The sequence below is a fragment of the Heterocephalus glaber genome, unplaced genomic scaffold (genome assembly GCF_053883595.1).
Source record: "Heterocephalus glaber isolate CG9 unplaced genomic scaffold, H.glaber_assembly_v1.0 deba00001481, whole genome shotgun sequence".
Lineage (NCBI taxonomy): Eukaryota > Metazoa > Chordata > Mammalia > Rodentia > Bathyergidae > Heterocephalus > Heterocephalus glaber.
In genome coordinates this window covers 62,383,158-62,404,276 of record NW_028258317.1, presented here as the reverse complement: position 1 = coordinate 62,404,276, position 21,119 = coordinate 62,383,158, and positions in this window count along the sequence as shown.

The following is a 21,119-nucleotide window of genomic DNA, read 5'->3' as shown; positions in this document are numbered from 1 at the left end:
GAGTCCTCTGATTACTTTTATTTCTGGGACAGATTTTCAAGAGCAACTTCTAATTTTAGTTATTGTAGTTGAGCTTCTTCCCATTCTCTGCACACCACTGATGTCTACGTGAATTCGCATTCTTTTAAAGGCGACAATCACAGGCACTCCATGGACGAAGCAGAAAGCTAGTGAGGGTGACAGTGAGAATGGTAGAGAAGAAGGGAGGTATCTTTTTGTATGATTTTGCATGTGCATTTTTAAAAGTAAGCAAATATTTTAATTATTGCAATCCTAGAGCCTAGAAAACAGTCTGAAGCTATTCTAATTATTTAGCATAAGGGATAACATTTCTATTATGAATAAAATTCAGTTTGCACTGTTAGTGTTCTGATGATCCTTATAACACATAGCACATCCTCTTGACTGGTTTAAAAGGATACATTACTGTGGAAAAATGTTCCTTTCTGCTATTATTGCAAAAACCAGGTAGGTGAGCTCAAAGGGAAGGAGTTTGTATTCATAAATTAGGAAATTTTGAAGTTTAATTCTGAAATTCATGTACCTCATATGTTGGGATGCTAATGAAATGAAATACTAAACTGACTGTCCTGAAATGAAGTCCTCTCAGGGGAATTTTCTCATGATTCTGAATTGTCCAGAGCTCTAGGCTCTCCTTTGCCCATATGCAAAGAAGAGCAGCAGCATGAGCTAGGACTAGATCTGAGACAAGAACGCCAGAGACATTGGTTGCATGGAATATGAATGTCACAAAGATTGAGATTAACACAAGTTCAGGAAGATAAAGAAATTCATTATCTTTCTGTTCTAGGAATATGAAGTATCATTTATGTTTCCCACTTCAGAATTGGACAATTCACTATGTAACTCACTGTAATTTCCATTATGTCCTTAATCATTCTCCTTGAAATGGAATATGGGAACTTGCAATTCCCTACATGAGTCAGGGTCCTAGTCAGAATCAAGATGGCATTTTCATGAGTATTTAACAAAATGATGGCTTATGTATGAAGGAGTGAGCGGAGTTAAGGGGAACAAAAATGGAATGATGTCACACTCTTAGGCCAGCAACAGTGGAAAGCCACTACCAACCAGGGGACCAGGATCAAGAACAAGGAGCAAGTCCAGGTGCCTTCTCAGGAACAGTGAATGTCTTAATATTAGTGAGGGTCAACATTGCAGCCATTAGGTGCCACCAGGTGGAGGGAGGGAAGAAATAAGCTTCTTTCCATGTTCCTTTTCTGGTTTTCCCTCATGCCCACTGGCTGACCCAACTGGCTGCAGAAGGCATGGAGACCATGGTGGTGATTCAGCCACTGGGCCAAAGATCAGGGCACAGGAGGGTGGGCAGAGCTGGAGGGGAAACGGTGGATGCCCATACATTCTCCTCACATAACCCTGCTTCTCTATTTTCCAGAAGCTCTTGGCTTTCCTTCTTGATTTCCAACTGCTGGCCTTATGCTCTCAGTTTCCCTGCCTAGCAGGATTTCCTCACTCTCTGCTTGCTGTCTGTGCCATCACATGGTGCGATTGGCACCCGAAGGCCTCCTCCATATGCCCACTCCAGCGCTTCCCACCCGCTCCGCACAGCTTCACATCAACATCCAGTGCGCCCGGCACTCTTCTCTCTTGCCATCACCCTCACCTGCGGGGGTTTGCACAGAGTGTCTCAACTGCCTTCCGGAACTGGAAACTTCTTCAGCACCAATATTTTGAAGTCATGCTTTGAGGTTGCAAATCTGTCACTGATACATCCTTTCACATAGCACCATTTGTGTTTAGGGTGTTGCGTAGTAAATCATAATTGCCACCAACTAAAATAGATCTAGGAAATAGGAAGTGTGGGCATTTCTTATAATTTACCATTCACGTTAAATCTTCCCCTCGGTATGACTGTGATAACAGCTCCTGCATAAAACACCAAGGAACATGTTGGCCTGAATTGAGCAAAACTGCTTATTCTCTTCAAATTGCATTAAGCTTATAGTTTCAGGCCCAGAGGGTTTTCTCTCCACAGGAATTTTGAAGATGCCCATTGATAATATGCCTACTTGCCAAAAGCCCAGTTGAGTAATTGAAATTGCTGGTAGTGTGGTCACTGGAAATTCATGAATGAGAGGGGTGAAATTTACATTGTAGTCCCTCTCTTTATGAGAACCCAGAGGAAAAATGCCTCAGATCTCAGTGCTAAGAATTACTATGCTGTTCTGACAGAGGAAGGGGGTCCGTTCATATTCTGTGGACACTGGGAACTCATGTATATGTTTATGTTGTTCTCTTGGCTTTGATTTCTTCTTGGCATTTCAATGAAACCTGAGCTTCACCTCCAGTGAGTTGCTATGGTCTAGATTCTTGTGTCCTATGCACCAAATTTCTGTGTTGAAATCTTCATTTCCAATATCGTGCTTATAGGAGATGGGGTCTTTTGGCCAGCGCTCTCATGAATGAGATTAGTGTCATTACAAAAGAGATTCCAGAGGCACCCTTTTTCCGTGTGATGGCACAGTGAGAAGGCACCATCTGTGAGGCTGAAACCAGACCCTCACCAGTTTACTGACGTAGACCTTGGACTTCCAGCCTTCAGAACTATAAAACATAAATTTCTGATGTTTATCAATCACCCACTCCACAGTATTTTGTTATAGCATCCTGAATGGACTAAGACTGGTATTTCTGTGCACTGTATCACCCTCATCATTTTATTGTTTCACTTTCCTTTTTCACATTCATTCTAGTAAAAAGTTAAAGTTACTTCTAAACATATCTGAATCTACCTCCAACTCTACTCTTAATGTCCTGTGGAGTAACCAAGTGAGAACCTCCAGCATTTCTTTTCTGGACCACTGTGTAGCCCCCTGACCATTCTTTACCATTCCTAATTGTCCCTCCCCAATTTGTTTTCCACACAGCACCTTAAGTAACATCTTAAAAACATGAATCTAATTATGTCTCCCAAGGTTTTTTTTTGAAAAAAATAAAACATAAAGAAAATTTGCAGGATTAGTACAATGAATATCCATGTTTCTGTCACCTAGCTTACATTTTATCCCTGAGCAGGTCAGCATGTATTTTCTAACAAGGTCATCTTCCTTCAAAGTCATGCCACTATTATCAGGGGACCTCGGGATGGGGGGAGAGGGAGACAGGAAGTCCGGAAGGGGAAGAGGAAGTAAAAATGATTAAGATGTGGTATCTATATTACCAATTCCTCAAGATGAGTGTAATTATTATGTATCATAAGCATATTCTAATAAAAAGACTAAAAAACAAATTTACCATTGATACAATACTATTATCTAATATATATTCATATTCAAACTTCCATTATTGTCCAAAAGAGGCCCTTCATAGTTATTGTTTTGTTTTTGTTTGCTGTTGTTCTCATCTTTGTGTATGCTTTATCCATGATTGAATTTAGCATTGACTTTAGCTGTCATATCTCTTTAATCTCAGTTTGAAGAGTCCGGTCATGGTACTGCAGACTATTTCTCAGTTTGGAATTATCTGATTGTTTTCTCAGATTACCTTCAGGTTGAAACTTTTCATTTTTATTCTTCAAGAACGCTATGGATCTGGTGGTGCATTCTCAGGTTGTACAGCAAAGGCAGAGTTTATTAATTAATTTCATTACCAGTGATAAAAAGTTTGATCATTTGGTCAAGATACTGCCCACCAGGTTTTTCCATTGTAAATATTTCCTTTACTTTCAGTAATTTTATGTGTAGTCTGTACAGTGATTAATTCCATTATTTTAAAGATACAAATCTAATCTTTAGATAAATTATAAAGTTAAATACCTCTCAATTTTTTCCACCTACATGCCTTTATTTGTGTTGCATTCATCACTGTATTCACTGCATACTTAACTCCTTATATTTCATGTGTAAGATTAAGTGTCATTCTTTAGAAGGGCTTTCTCTGATTATCTAATCAAAGGAGTCTTCTGGTCAAACTTCAGATTCTCAATATCTTAGCATCCTATTTGTTTCCTTCCTAGTCCCTTCCTAAGATGTGATGATTTACCTAGCTATTTACTTATTATCTGTAGTTATTACTAAACATAGCTCTTAGAGGTTTAGCTATTACTAAACATAAGCTCCTTTTTCACTGTTGTAGTCCCAGTGCTTGAATATATAGAGCCATACATGTGATAGACTATCAAATAAACATTTGTTCAATGAGAAAATCAACACAGGTAAGAATAAATATAGCATCATGATAGAGTTTTACATACTCATATTTTAAAAACTTGTCTTTACAACCAGAAGGCCATGGAAGTGGGGTTCCATACCAAATTTTATTCTGCCCCTTCCATGGTTCAGGGGCTGTCACTGGGAATCACATCACCCAGCCTCTGACCGTCCAGGTGTGCTGAGATCTGTTCTCATCAGTGCAATGTGGCAGTGTTGTGTTTTTCTTACTGAATCTGCTTTTAAGAAGTGGATGAGATTTCTTCACCGTATTTTTGTCTCTGCCAGATGGAAGCTGTTAGGCTTGGCATAGAAACTAAATTTCATCATTTCACATACAGTATCCAGTCTTAATACAAAGAAAAAGAGAAGACAAAAAAAAGAAAGCAAAAGGAATGAGAACAGGAAGAAAAGTGGAAAAGGGAACTATAGAGAAAAGGAAAAAAGCAAAAAGAAAGAAAGAAGGAATGAAGGAAAATCTGGGATGGATAAAGAATAAGAGGAACATTCCAGGACACTGTACCACTGCTCCCAGCACAAAGGAGCAGAGCTGCCCCCAGTGCAGAGGAGGTGAACATTCGGGGCACTGTACCACTACCCAAAGCAGAGGTGAACCACACAGGTGCCAGCAGCACACATCCTCACACCCATCCTGCTAAAATGAGAGGACACATAAACAAGTCTCAAAACCAGACTTCCAGATCACCTAAAGCAACCCCAAAGGGAAATGAGATGGAACAATCTGATACTCAATCACCTGGATTCCCTGAACTGGCAACAAAAGAGGATCTGGAAAAAATGAAATCAGAACTAATTTCTCAGATAACAGCAGAGATTATGCCCATCGTACAAGACATGATTAATAAATCTAGAGCAGGCACAGATAAAAAATTGAGAAGCTGAGGAACATGATGGAATCCCAACATAGGATACAAATGGAATCCATAAAACAGATGCAAACAGATTTCCAGGACATTAAAAACTCCACTGAAAGTTTACAGAGCAGAACGAGCCAATGTGAGGACAGAATTTCAGGTATAGAAGATAAGATTGCAATTAGTGAAAAAGAAAAATTTCTTTAAAATAGTAAGAGACCACGAGAAATCAATCCAGCAGCTGCTTGATGATGCAAAGAATAACATAAGACTGATCAGAGTCAATTAAGAAACAGGAGAGAGTGCAGACAACATAAAAAATCTGTTCACAGAAGTGATGGCAGAAAACTTCCCAAGGAGGGGAAAAGAACTTGACACACAGATAAGTGAGGCATACAGGACTCCAACTAGGCTTGATCAAAAAAAATTACATGTAAGCATATAATAGTTAAGGTTCCAGAAACCCAAAAGAAGAAAAAAATTCTATGATCAGTTAGAGAAAAGAAACAAATCACATGCAAAGGAAAGCCCATCAGAATCACAGCAAACTTCTCAATGCAAAATCTCAAGTTTGGAGCAATGTATTTCAAGCTCTAAAGGAAAACAAGCTCCAACCCAGAATGATGTAACCTGCAAAAATATCTTTCAAAATTGGTGGAAAAATAAGATACTTTCATGACAAAGGGCACCTTAGAAACTTCATGAATACCAAACCAGCACTCCAAAAAATTTTAGACAATATCTTAGGAAAGACAATGAGGATCACAACCCGAGGAAGCCAAGCAAAATGAATCCATCGGGAACAACAAGAAATTAAATGCAAAGGGGGAGAATCCAACAAAAAGAAAAAGTCATGACAAGGATAAGTCAATACGTATCAGCTATAACTATCAGTGCTAATGGTCTCAATTCACCAATCAAAAGAAATAAACTGGCAGAATAGGTCAAGAAGCAAGATTCAACAATATGCTGCATACAAGAAACACACTTAATTCAAAAAGAAACTCATAGACTGAAATTTAAAGGGGGGAAACAATACTTCATGCAACAGGATCCCAAAAAAAGCAGGAGTAGCTATCCTCTTTGCAGATCAAGTGGATTTCAAACCATCACTGATTCAGAGAGACAAAGAAGGACACTATATCCTTGTAAAGGGAGCGATCCAAGAGGAAGAGATGACAATCATAAACATATATGCACCAAACCATAGTGTACCCAACTATATAAAACATATACTAACAGACATGAAAAATCAAATAAGCACTAATACATTGGTGGGGGACCTCAATACCCCACTGTCACAAATACATAGATCAACTAGACAAAGAATAAGTGACTAAATACTAGAGCACAATCAAACTCTTGAACAAATGAACTTAACAGATTTTTACAGAGTAGTCCAACCCACAAAATCAGAATACACATTCTTTTCAGCTGCACATGGGTCCTTCTCCAAAATAGACCAAATACCCACTCATAGAAAGTGTTTAAGTAAGTGCAAAGGAATTGAAGTTATCCCCTGTATATTATCAGACCACAGTGCGTTGAAATTGGAGATCAATAGCAAAAGAAACCCCAAGAATTTCATAAACACATGGAAATTGAACAACACAATTCTGAATAACCAATGGGTCAGAAAGAAAATTGAAGAAGAAATCAGAGAGTTCCTAAAATTAAATGACGATGACATTACAATGTATCAGAATCTATGAGACACAATGAAAGCAGTCTTATGAGGAAAATTCAAAACAGTGAATACTCTTATTAGGAAAAGAGAATGAGCCCAATTAAACAACCTGATGCTGCACCTCAAGCTTCTAGAAAAAGAAGAGCAAGACAAACCCAAATCTCATAAAAGGGAGGAAATTATAAAGATCAGAGTAGAAATCAATTCAATGGAGACTAAGAGAATGATAGAAAAAAATCAGTGAAGCCAAGAGATGGTTCTTCGAAAGAATAAACAAAATTGACAAATCCTTAGCCAACTTTATCAGAAAGAGGAAAGAAAAGGTCCATATCCATGAAATTAGGAATGAAAAGGATGAAATTACAACAGAACCAGCAGAAATCCAGAGGATCATCAATACCTACTTCCAGAACCTATATGCCAATAAGATGGAATACACAAAAGAAATGGACAGATTCCTAGATACATATGAATTACCAAAGTTTAATGAAGAAGACCTAAAAATTCTAAACAACTCAATATCAACCAATGAAATTGAAAACATAATTAAAAATGTACCAACTAAGAAAAGCCTGGTTCCTGACGGCTTCACTGGTGAATTCTACAAGACATTTAGAGAGGAACTACTGCCACTACTTGTTTAAACTCTTCATTGAAATTGAAAAGGAAGCAATACTCTCAAATTCATTCCTGGAGGCAAGGATCACCTTGATCCTCAAAGCAGAGAAAGACCCAACTGGAAAGGAGAACTATAGGCCAATCTCACTAGTGAACATTGATACAAAAATCCTTAATAAGATATTGGCAAATAGAATGCAGAAGATCATCAAGAAGGTCATACACCCTTACCAGGTGGGATTTATCCCAGGGGTGAAGGGATGTTGCAACATACTCAAATCAATAAAGGTAGTACACTATATCAATAGTGCCAAGGACAAAAACCATATGATCATCTCCATAGATGCAGAAAAAGCATTTGACAAAATCCAACATCCATTTATGATAAAAACCCTACAAAAAATTGGAATAGATGCTCTCTACCTGAATTATATAAAAGCCATCTATGGAAAACCAACAGCCCATATCATTCTAAATGTAAAAACTGAAATTCTTCACACTAAAATCAGAAACAGACAAGGATGTCCACTATTACCATGCCTGTTCAATATAGCTTTGGAAACATTAGCCACAGCAATTAGACAAGAGAAAGAAATAAAAGGAATAAAGATAGGAAATGAAGAAGTCAAATTGTCATTATTTGCAGATGACATGATACTTTATATCAAAGACCCCAAGAAATACAGCAGAAGTCTTCTAGACTTAACCAAATTCAGTAAAGTAGCTGGATACAAGGTCAACACAAAAAAATCAATAGCTTTCCTCTACACAAAGAATAGACTCACTGAGAGAGAAATAGGACAAACAATTCCTTTCAGAATAGCATCCAAAAATTGAAATACCTAGGAATCAACTTAACAAAAGAAATAAAACACCTCTTCTCTGAAAACTATAGCACTCTGAAAAGAGAAATTGAAAATGATATCAGAAAATAGAAAGTCATGCCTTGGTCTTGGGTAGGAAGAATCAACATAGTGAAAATGGCCATACTTCCCAAACTGCTATATAGATTCAATGCAATCCCAATTGAAATCCCAGGAGCATACTTCATGGACCTTGTGAAAAAAATCCAAAAATTTATTTGGAATAAGAAGTGATCTAGAATAGCAAAAGCAATTGTGGGCAACAGAGACATGGCAGGGGGTATCACAATCTTCAACTTGAAACTATACTACAAAGCTACTGTGATAAAAACAGCATGGTACTGGCAAAGAAACAGACCTGAGGAACAGTGGAACAGATTAGAAAATGCAGAAACAACTCCAGACACACTCAGCCATCTCATCTTCGACAAAGGAGGCAAACACCCTCACTTGAAAAAAGATAGCCTCTTTAATATATGGTGCTGGAAAAATTGGGTTTCTACTTGCCAAAGATTAAAACTAGACCTGTATATCTCACCATGCACTAAACTAAAATTGAAATGGATTAAAGATCTAAATATTAAAACAGAAACCCTGAACTGGCTGGAACAGAGGTTAGGTAGAACTCTTGAAGACGTTGGTGTAGGAAAAGATTTTATGAACAAAACCTCAGTTGCCTGTGAACTAGAACAATCAACAAGTGGGATCTCTTCTTACTAAAAACTTCTGCACAGCAAGAGAAACTACCAACAGTCTGAAGAGACAACCCACAATGTGGGAAAATATTTTCACCTGCTTTTCCTCAGATAAAGGTCTACTATCTAGAATCTATAAAGAACTTTAAAAAATCAGACCTCCCAAATTTAAAGACCCAATCCAAAAATGGGCATCTGAAATGAACAGACATTTTCCAGACAAAGAATTAGAAATAGCAAATAATCATATGAGAAAATGTTCAACATCACTGGTCATTTGAGAGATGCAAATGAAAACAATGCTGAGATTCCACCTCACTCCAAAAAGAATGGCTGTTATCATGAATTCAACCAATAAGAAATGCTGGTGGGGCTGAGGGGAAAAAGGAACACTAATCCACTGTTGGCAGGAGTGCAGACTGGTGCAACTACTGTGGAAATCAGTATGGAGATACCTCAAAGAATTAGGACTAGAAGTCCCATTTGACCCAGCTATTCCCCTGCTGGATATCTTCCCAAAAGAATTAAAAGAATCATACCACAGTGATATATGTGTACCCATGTTCATAGCAGCACAATTTGTAATAGCTTAAACTTGGAAGCAGCCCAACTGCCCATCAACTGGAGACTGGATAAAGAAAATGTGGGGTTTTTTTAATGGAATGAAATACTACTCAGCCATAAAAAATGAGAAATTAGAAACATTTATAGCTAAATGGATGCACATTGAGGTGATACTCTTAAGTGAAATAAATAGGACACACATGTGTAAATACCAAATAGCTTCTCTAGTGTGAGAAACTGAAAGTGTAAATAAGGACTAAAAGGTATAATACATAATGTGAAATAGGAAGAAAAGGGGCAAAGTGGAAGGGGAAGTGGGAGGGGTAGGGGAAAGAAAGAAGGGAATGGAATTAATATGAGAAAATGAAAAAATGGAAACAAAGTCTTTGTAAATAGGGAGAGATGGAGAGGTTGAAGGGAGGGCAGGGGAAGGGGGAACAATAAGAACCAAGAGAGACTATGTAAAGGTGCAAATTTCCAATGATGAATGTCACTATATTGTATACCTAAAATATACCAATAAGATTAATAATAAAAAAAAGTAATAAGAGACGGGACCAGGGATTTAGCTCAGTGGTTCTGCGACCTGCCTCAAAATCGAAGGTTCCGAGTTCGATCTTGGTACCAAAAGAAAAGAAAAAGAGACAGAAGAGGGAAGGAAAGCAGGAAAGAGTGAGGTTTGGAGGGAGGATGAAAAGAAGACAAATTGCTATTCCAAATTCCTGTAAAATAGTGCTATAGCCAGTACTTAAATGTGGATATATGAAGCCAGTCCGAAACTTAGAGCATACTAATGGTTTTCAAAAATTTAAAGATAATATTCTTCTGTAATATTTCCAAATCTCTGGAATTCTAATTGTAGTACAATTTGAGAAAAAATTGGAGATGATGGAGTAGGTATACACAGATACATAGTAGGCATTGCCTTCACATAGCTTCCCGAGATCAACTTTTAAAAACTAGTTTTAGACCAATGAAGTCCATTAGTGTAGTTAGCTGATATCCATAGGACTTCAGAAGAGTTCATGATAGCTGAACAAGGTTTTCAGAATCCACGATCCTTAAAGATGAAGTACCCTGACCAGAATTGGAAAGTTGGGCCTTTATCATTTCATTATCCAGCTTGTCCTTTGAAAGGTCACCACTGTGCAGAATGTACTCATGAAGTCTACCACCTTCAAGGATAAAATGCCACCTGGAATTACAGCCTATCTTTAACCACATATTAATATAAGGCATGAAAGAAAAACTTGACTTTAGAGGTGCACATTTTTAGAGATCTGAAAAATCCAGTAATCCACTTCCAGTAAGTTTAAATTTACTATCATTTGAGTGAATGTCTTTTTCAAAGTTATGCACTCAAACATACACTCACAAATACACACATGCAAAGTTCAGAAACAAAAATTTGTTTCTATCTGGATGTATTGAATGTTTCTGAAATTCAGCCATAGTTTGTAAAATATTTACAACAGTGATTAGACTGGCACAAAATATAATAATGGAATAGTAGACGTTTGAAAGATTGTTCATCTTTTACTCCTTCATTTTATGTAGTAATTCCTTTTAAGTAAAATAAAAATACAGAAATAACAAGACTAAATCCTGAAAAAAAAATCTGCTTCAAATTTGCTGTTTGCCTACTTATGCCCATCAATAAAATTTCAGGGATAGCAGGTAAACAATTTAATGTTAAAAATGATTTGTCTTGTGAATATGCATGGAGTTAGACAAACTTTTATAAAATAACAAAGTAAGCCAAGGTCTTTCTGGGAAGGTACATTTTTAGAGCAATTAGGACAGAAATAAACTCACACACACACACACAAAAGAAATGTAGGAGTTATCTAAATAAAATAGATCTATAAATAGAAAAGAAATCTGTGTTGCAAGAAGTCAAAAATTCATCTTTTCCTCCCTTCCCTTCCCTTCCCTTCCCTTCCCTTTCCTTCTTCCTTCCTTCCTTCCTTCCTTCCTTCCTTCCTTCTTTATTGCTTTAGGGCTGGGGATAAAACCCAGGGCCTTGTGCATCCTAGGCAAGTGCTCTACCACTGCACTACACCTTCACCCCCAAAATTTATTGTATTTTATCTTAAAAACTCAGAAAGATTGTCTATCTTCTGAGATTTAAGTAGTTAAATATCAATAATAATTTAAGTAAAGATAAACAAATAGTGATTTAAGATCTGTTTTTATTTAGAGGAGTGGTTAAGAGTAGACCTTCAAAATCAAATCATTGTCCAATATTTTTATTAGCTATGGCAGGCAGAATAAAGACCTCCTAAAGACATCTGTCACTAATCCTCAGCACCTGTGTATATGTTACTTTACATAACAAAGAGGATGTTACTGTAATTAAGTTACAGATGTGGAGATGGAAAATAAAGGTAGATTATCCAAGAGGGTCCATTATATGCAGGAGGATCCTTAAAAAACCAGAAAGCAAGAGAGTCAGGGTGAGGAAAGGAGATGTGGTAACTGAAATAGAGGAGATGTGCAGATGTGGGGTCATGAGCAAAGGAGCACACAGTTTCCAGAGCTGGGAAAGACAAGGAAACAGATGGTCCCCTGTAGCCTGCAGGAGGAGTTCAGCCCTGCCAATCCATTTTGGGCTTCTGACCTACAGAATGGTAAGATATTTGCTCTGGGTTGTTTTAAGTCACTAAATATGTGATAATTTGTGATAGCAGCAATAGGAACCAATATATTAGCTGTGGAAAAAAACATTTTTTAAACAAATTTATGCAGAATCAGACCCAACTGTCCTCTAAACTTGATTTCTTAACTCAAAACAATTATGCTAGATAAATCATATTGTTTTTCTTTTCTGTCATTTATTTTTGTTCGGTGCTTATTATCAACTTCATAGTAGGGAGAAAAAGAATTGTCCTTTCTCAAACCTCATTGAAGTAAACATGAGTCAGTGATGATATTTTTTCACATTATTTTATTTACTTCTTATAACGATCTTAAAAGAAAGCACCATTTCCTACTTTTAAGTAATGTGACTAATTTTCAGAGAAAATAAATAACTTGTCCTATTTCAAATCAGTGATAAAAGTAGCAAAACATAATACACTGAAACAGAGTGGAATGATGCAAAATTTGTATCTTCCATAGAGAGCAAATACACAAAAGATAAATGAGATTCAAGATAGATCAATCAATAGGTAGATTAAACAGACAGGTAGGCTGATAGAAGAGAATTGGAGAAAAATACAAAGAATCTTCAAATAGAATTTAGTGTGGCCCAAAGTTTGGAAAGCACAATTTTGGCCTAGATAGTTACTAGAAAAGAAATATTTTGGACACTTCATCCAGCCTCCTGGTTTCCTCCTTTATAGAAGAAAGATAACAATAGATGTCTCTCATAAAGAATCCCAAGAAATAATGCTGAATACTGTAACAACTGAAGAGCTCTTTAAATGTTGATTCAACATTCTGTGGTCTACTTAGGATCCCCAAACCAATTTGTGACTCATTCAACACTGAGAGGTAGTCTGCTCTGAAGGAGAAAAAGAGACATTGTAAATCAGGTGGCAATCAACGATTCCATAGAGAATCTAACATATTCTTTGTCCAAATGAACAGAAAATGTTGGTATGAATTGTGCGCTCTTGTGAGAAGTAGACACAGCCAAAGCTGCTTACCAAACAGTGAGCATAATGCACAAGAACCTTCAAGAACAGCAACTCTGAAGACATCTTGGATAAGTGTCTTGAGTTAGGTCATCAAGATGAATGAGGTCACCTAGATACAGTTTAGACAACTGCAAAGCAGAACAATATGACCATAGGCTGGCTTAAGACCTCAATGCAACTTATAGAGCTAACAGCGGCTGGAAACTGTTAAGAACTGAATGAGAAGGAGAGAGTAATTTTGACATCAAAGGGATCAGTTTGACAAATGAAAATCAAATTGGATGGACTTTAATGCAAACAGATGGGTGTGATGCAAACTGAAGGGGCAGATTTCCTGGAGTCAGTGAAACAGATTTATTGGAATCCCGCATACCTCCCAAGGAGAATGTAAATACATATTTTTAAATTTTCAAGGTCTTTTTCTACTGCAAACAATGGAGAATGATTACAGTGAGATAAATAGGCTATACCACAACCCTTGGAATGATGTCATGGTGATGCTTACTTTGTGTCAAGGTATTTTCTTCTGTCTTTTCCACATATTTCCACCTGCCTATCTCCCATCTCTCTTTTTAATGTGCAGAAAATTTTATCTAGAGATAATATATCTGAACATGATGCAATTTATTTAAAAAGTAAATATTTTCCTGCTGAACGATTTTTGATATTGGAAAGTCTTCTGAATGGACCCAGACTTTGCAACACCTTATATAACAATGACAGATAAGTTTACTTCCCAACATGTCCTTGGCAAGTGGGCTTCCTATGAAATGCACCAAGGCTGATATGGATATACATTAGCTGTAGTTTAGGCCAGAGGGTAGGTAGCTCATTTGTTGATGTAGAGATCAGACTTAAGGTAAATGGAAGAACAAAAGTTATTATCTTTTGTAAACTACTCTTTGGAGTGGCTTCAGGGACACCCGTCCATTCTATTTTCTAATAGTGGTCCATCTTTACTTTGTTATCAGTGCTAACTCATTTAAGTGAGAAAGCAAATATCCAGCTCAAAGGATTAAACGTGTTGCAAAAAGCAATGCTATTGCAATTCTTACTGCTCTAATTCTACTGGAAACTTCTTGAAAATAGAAACACTTATCCAAGAAGCATAGAAGCTGCTCAACATAGCTCATTAATGTATCCCCAGAAATTAGCAAACTATAGTACATCTAGTAGACACCAAATACATATTTGATATGTTAATGAGTAACACAAGCCAGAAATCTGTAAATGGGTCTAGATACAATTAAGTGTAAATGGAGAAATAAGATACTCTTGGTTTCATTAAGATATCATTATCCATTCAAATACCTCATGTTGCAGGCTCTGCAGTGCAAATTCAAAGCCATAAAATCTAAATTCAGGATTAATTTGGAGGTTCAAACAAGACAAAGCAGCAAAAATTCCTCTAGCTTTTGGTTTCATCTAATAGGGCCTGTTTGCCTCATTGCAATGATGTTTGCAGCATGTAGGAGATTTTAAGCTAATACACCACTTATCATGCTTTGCTGGTGGATCAGTGAATGATTTCATTGACCTGAAGCTTTGTTCTTGTTCTTGTGCCCACCTAGATTATTCCATTGATATGCTGAAGAAAGACGTGCAGGTAAGAGCTAATGGGCTTGGCAGATATTAAGCCTGTTTTCTTTCTGTTTACTGCCTGAAACTCCTGCTGGTTTCAAGTGTTTGGTTTTTCATTTGAAGGTATGTTTTGGTGACATAATAAGCTATTTAAAACCAGACCGGATTCTAGGTAAAGCTTTCCCTGAAAAGTCATGCTTGCAAATCAGGTAAATAGAAAATGGTGTAGCAATAAATGTATTCTGTCCAGAAAGTCTTGTGTGCAGTGAACAGATGAACCTGCAACAAAGTATTGGGAACTGAACTGACGTGGAAGTGCCTTGTACTAAATCATATTTGGGGCAAACAGTTTCAGATCTTTTGATATTTATGTTTTCTAAACAGTTTAAGACTTAAAAAAATAACATGAAACATTCCAGATAATAACTTTTCAAACATGATTTTGCAACCAAGGTGATGTACTTACTTCAGAAAAGAATACTGGTACTATGTTTGTGTGTATGCATGTATGTGCATGTACACATTAGGTATAAAGTCTGAACAATGCATTAAAATCGTATTGCTTACTTTGTAAAAGCCAACACGGCTAGCAAAGAACTCCTAAGCTGAAAACAGAAATTTAAAAATATATTTCAGAGATCAGATAACATTAGCATTAGCAAAGAGGGTGAGATCAACCTGATCTGGCTAAAAGTTACAGACTTTTAAAAAAACATCCTGGGTATTGATTTGTAGCAGCAGTTAATTTTGGCATTCACTGGATGAAATTAAAATTCCTCAAATGATAAATGAACTCATGCAACATCAAGCAAGGCTTGGTTGGTCTAGATTTAATTTTAAAATGGTTTCCATAATGCTTGGATCCATTGACATTACTTTCAGTTCACAAAATTTGCCTTTTCTGTTGTTGATTTAAAAAAAGTCCCATTTCTCCTCACCTTTTACTGATAAGTAAGAAAATGGAGTAGACAGAAATTCAGCAGAATTTACCATGGTGGGATGAGCACATGTGGAAGATTGGTCCAATTTAGGCAAATCCCTGTGTTAGGGATGAACTAGATTTGTGCCATTCCAAGTTCCTATGAATAGTCTTCCTTTTAGAAGCTAGCTCAGCCTAGAACAAAATTCTTTTGAGTCTAAATAGTTTTGAGAATAACACTAGACTTTAAACTGGGTGGACAAAAAGAAAAAGATTAAGTCAAAAAGTGACTGCAGAGTAGTTGGAAGAAGGTATAGGAGAAGGAGCTTCAAATCAGCTTCAGTCATTTGTGGGTCGCTCTGACTTTGCAGAAAGGGTTATCTCAGCAGTGAGGCATTTTCTATGTAGTTAGCAATAGGAGCCAGAGAGGTTAAAACAGCTCATCACTTTATCAGGATTACTGAGGGTATGAGGGAGTCCTTAATGGTCTGGCAGTCCTTTTTGTCACAATTTAATGGCATATCGATCTTGCAGAGTGAACAATCATGACCTTCAACTGTTTACAGATGCTTTGGAGGGAAAAGGCTTAAGGAGCTTATTCCAGGGAAGCTGAGAAGGTTCAGCCCTGACCAGTCAAGTTGAGGAAGGCAAACAGCAATCAAAACATCCCAGTTTGAGGGCAACTTTCCACTGGGGGTGACGCTTACAACTGGGAAGATCACAAGTGCTTCAAGAAAAGCCAGTAGTGTTACAGGAAATCGATAAATCAACCAGAAGTGTCATTAACCCAGAGGGAAGGGGAGTGAAGCATGCCAGTGAGCACGCATGCATGCACACACACGCACACACACGCACACACACACACACACACACAGAGGCCAGTGAAAGAGGGGTCCCTTGCATCAAGTTGTACATTTCTTCTGGGAGAACTTTTCAAACAAAGGTTACTTTTAGGTGCTTGTGAGGTTTGGAACCTCACATTATCAGGCTGTTCTAGGATGAGGTTATCACAATTCATATGACAAATCTGGGCAAAGATCAATATGAAAGAGATTTTTTTTTACAAAACATCATTAATTAGAGGATTTTGGAAGGCACATGAATGTCTTCCTATGAAATTGCCTGCTCAGATGCAAGGTAGCTCTTTGAGAGAAAATGAAAGCACTGAAATTAAATGCTCAGAAGTGGTAGGCGTGGAAATGTCCATCTACACTCTCTATATTCTGTACAACTGCTGAATTCCAAAATAATGTCCTAGCTTTGGTTTTGTTGAGCCTCCACCATGTGATCTGCAAAGTTCTGATTGCTACACAAGGTATAAAACAGAGTTCCTGCCCTTAGAGAACTTATAAGTGCTTCAGTCACATATTAATTAGTTCAGGCTATGAACCTCCATCCCTTTTAATTCTTGTAGGTTGAGTAGTGGCACCCCAAAAGATATGCCTACCTTGTATTTTTGAGTCTGTGAATGTTGCTTTATTTGGAAAAAGGTGGTTTTTTAAAGAGATGTAGGTAAGGATTTGAAATGAGATCAACCTAGATGTTCTAGGCGGCCCTCAATCCAATGACAAGAGTCTTTATAAAGGACAACAGAGAGGTGAAAGTGATGTGAAGACAGAGGTAGAGCTTGGAGTGATGCAGACACAAAGCAAGGAAAACCAAGCATTGCAGTTAACCAGGGGCTGTCAGGAGATCGACGTGGAAAGGACCTCCCCACCCAAGCCTCTGGAAGAAGGATCACTCTACCAGCAGCTTGATTTTGGACTCTGGCTTCTAGAACTGAAGGAATAAATCTCTTTTGTTATCAGATGCAAAATGTGTGGTAATATGCTAGTGGATCTCTGTTTCTTTTTTACCTAGATTAACATTAACTTTACCCACCATGTTCTTGCCTGAATGAGAACCAGGATGTATGATATCTGCTAATAATTTATAAACTATAATAATAAAATGCACCCCTCTTGCCTCTCCTACTCACTACCAATTTGTTTCTCCTCAGATTTGTATTTATGAAATTTAGGAGGGCTGAGCCCAAAGAGAAATGCCTTGTTCCTCGATCTGTGGAATAGTGAGAGGGAAAGGAAGGAGATGGCACAGTTGTTACAGTATTGGCATCGGTGAGTGTGGGAGGGAAGCTGGTGGCAATGCTGAACGTCGGCACTGAGGTGTTCAAAGTGCACAGCTGCAAATGAGCCAATAGTTAATGGCCGATAGAAATGTGTGAAATTTTTGTAAAGATGTGCCTTGTGTGCTAGACATAACTTTGAAGTTGTCTCAAATCTTAGCTGTAGGAAAAGAAGCTAAAAATCAGCTTCAGTCATTTGCAGATTGTCCATTTGCAGGAAGAATGATCTGAGCAGGTAGGTGTCTTCTAAGTAGGTAGCAATGGAGAGTGGAATAAATGTTGGTTATATGTTACATGCTAATTGAGTCCATTTGACTGCCCAAGGTGCAGGGTTAATGACAGAAGATCATCTATTTAGGTGGAGCCATATGGTGGTCAGACTGCAATGGGTAAACCAGGAGGTTCCTGGAGGACCAATGAATCCTCCTATGCACCTGTCCAGCTCTGGCTTGAGATGAGCAAACCTTTGCATTAGCCCAGCCTCCATCCTCCTCATCTTCAAACATTCATCACTCTAAGACTCAATGCCAGTTGATCAGGTTTCTTTTGGAATCTGGACATATAAAGTCTTTATGATCTGTTTCCACCTAATTTCATCTCCTGCTTCATGTTTACTCTGGTCCTTTCTTTTTGGAGCAGCACTGCAACTATTTGTAAACTGTTTGTCTGTTGTCTTGTCTGACAAGGCACTGTGTTCTTCCTGCTCATCCCCAGGGCAAATTCATCCATTCTTCAAAACCCAACTCCACTGTCTCTTGTAAGAACCACACTGACTACTAAATAGCATTAACTATTTTCATGTTTGGGCTACCACTACCCCATGCTGAGCTTAAAATATAAAACTATTAGTAACATCTAATTGCAATGCATTTATGTAGCCATCATTCATAGTAGACTGAGTACAGAAGGTAGAAACTTCACCTTCTCTGTGATGGTAAAGGAGTGTCTTCGGCATCTGGCCAAGGCCTGGGAAAATAACTGGCATTCAATAAATGTTTGATGACTAAATGAAAGAATGACTAGTACTTTCTGTGTTTAGCAAGCTCTTAAAAGCTCTTAAAATGTGTAAGTTTACTCACAAGTCATTAATGTACAGCAAGTTTGCCTCTGCACTTAAAAGGTCTTTTAAAGACGGCTTTTTCTCATGTTTAAAAATTTAACATTTTTATTATAAAGGTAATACAAGTTCCTTTTAGATATCCTAGACAATAAAAATAAATATGAAAGCTGAATTCAACTCTAGCCTTACCACCCAAAGATAAATACAATTTTTATTTGCATCTAATTAAAACTACATCTATATAGTCAGGAGAGCAAATACATATGATAAAGTATGATATGGATGAAAGAAAACCAGCCATATCCTATTATTCTCTCACTCTTACGTGCACAAACACACTCACATTTATTATAGTCTATATTAGGGTGATGTGAAGTTGATATCAAACCCAGTTCCAAAACTCCACAGACATTTAGGTTTCACTCACACGATGTCTGGAACAAATGTTCATGGTCAGCCACATGAGGAAAGGTCAGACTACTTGCATTTATGGCCCTGCATTCTCATCACAGAGTATCCAGGGTCTCTGTGTTTCCACAAAAGGACAGGAAGCATGGATGACAGTGTATGGATGCCTTCATGGACAGGCCTAGCGATGGCTTTAATGTGTTAATTCCATCCATTTGCAATTAGCCATAATTCAGTGCACATGACCCCATCCAAGTGCAAAGCAGGCTGAGAAATACCATTATCTGTGTGCCCAGGAGGAAAAGAAAAGGGTTTGCTGAATCATTAGTCTGTCTATACATTGAATATTCCTTTATAACCTGATATTTTTATTCAAAAACAATTTAATTGGATGTTACATTAACTACTATTAACTATGTTAACTACTACTACTGTAGAACTATTTAGGCAATGGTAATCTGTTTGATATGTTATAATTATATGTAACGAGCTACATATGAATCCATGACAGTTATTCTTCTTTGTGAATTTTACTTTTTAGTCAATGTAATTTGACTCTGCTTCTCAATGCCTTTCATCTCAAGTTCTATTTTGCTTTAACTAAATACCATTTTTTGTGCTTACCTTTGCATTTGTCTGGCCATGCCACTAGTATTTCTGAATCTGATTATTTGCATGTGTCTCTGCGTATTACATACAGTGAGATATTTTGATCCAATCTCAGAGTCTCTGTTCTTAGAAACCTTTATCCCTTTTGATATCTACTTGCCAATTAAACTGTTACTTACACATTTATTATTATGTTTCATAATTTCCAAGTCATTTTCCTAACTTAGGGACTACGTAATACACTTCATATTTATTTTGTCAATGTGTTGCTTTATACTTCTATTATGATATTCTATGATTTACTTCTCTAAAAGTAATTTTTCTCTGGTAAATTAGAAAATAGTCATTGTGTTTTATATCCTACAACTGCTTGTCTTTTTAAAATGATGCTTTAGTAGATAACTCTGTTTTCCAGAGCCACCCAGTGAATGAATAAATGAAATAGATGAGGAAACAAATCTAATTATTTTTCTATAAACATGGCGAAAAATTTTATGCATTATTTCCTTCTATTTATTACCACCTACTATTAACCATTTATATAAACTCAGCTACTAAAAGCATTAATGGTATCTCCACAGTGTGTCTTTCTAATATATAAAAATGCCTTTACTAGGGATAGAATTGTAGGGTCCTATGTTACTACTACAAAAATAACATTTCTAGGATGATCCCAGTTATATTTAGCTTAATTCAAAGATTTCCACCTCAAATCCTCAACACAACCTGATTCCACAGTGAGAGAGGCAAGTGATCCCAACAATTTCATGACCGAGCTCAGTTAAATCACCGTAGTAATAAATGCATAGCAAATAGGATTCACATGGAACCCGTACCGTTTACTCACTTCTATTTTTGTTTTACAAGGTACAGTGTAAGGCCTCCCTCCACTAGAGGGCCCCACCCTATCCTCTTGAACCCACTCTCCTCTGTCTTCTATAACATTCATGATTTAAATTGCACAATTAATCCACTAATTATAGCCAGTTTCTGCTATTACCTCATCATTGTTTGCATGCTTGTCTTGTTTCAACAACTAAACAATGATTTTCTGAATGGTACATGTTATCTTCTATTTTTTTCTATATAGCCACAGACATATACCATGGAAATAAATAGTGAGGGCACAGGCTACTTATTTAGTTCTTGGGCTGATTATATTAAAGTTTAATTTCTATTATTAGCTTCAAATTTCTCTTCTCATTGGCTTGTACAAGTTAGCGAGAACTTAGAGTAGCTGTCTCAGTGAGTGTGTACTGCTATAATAGAATATCTGAGACTGGG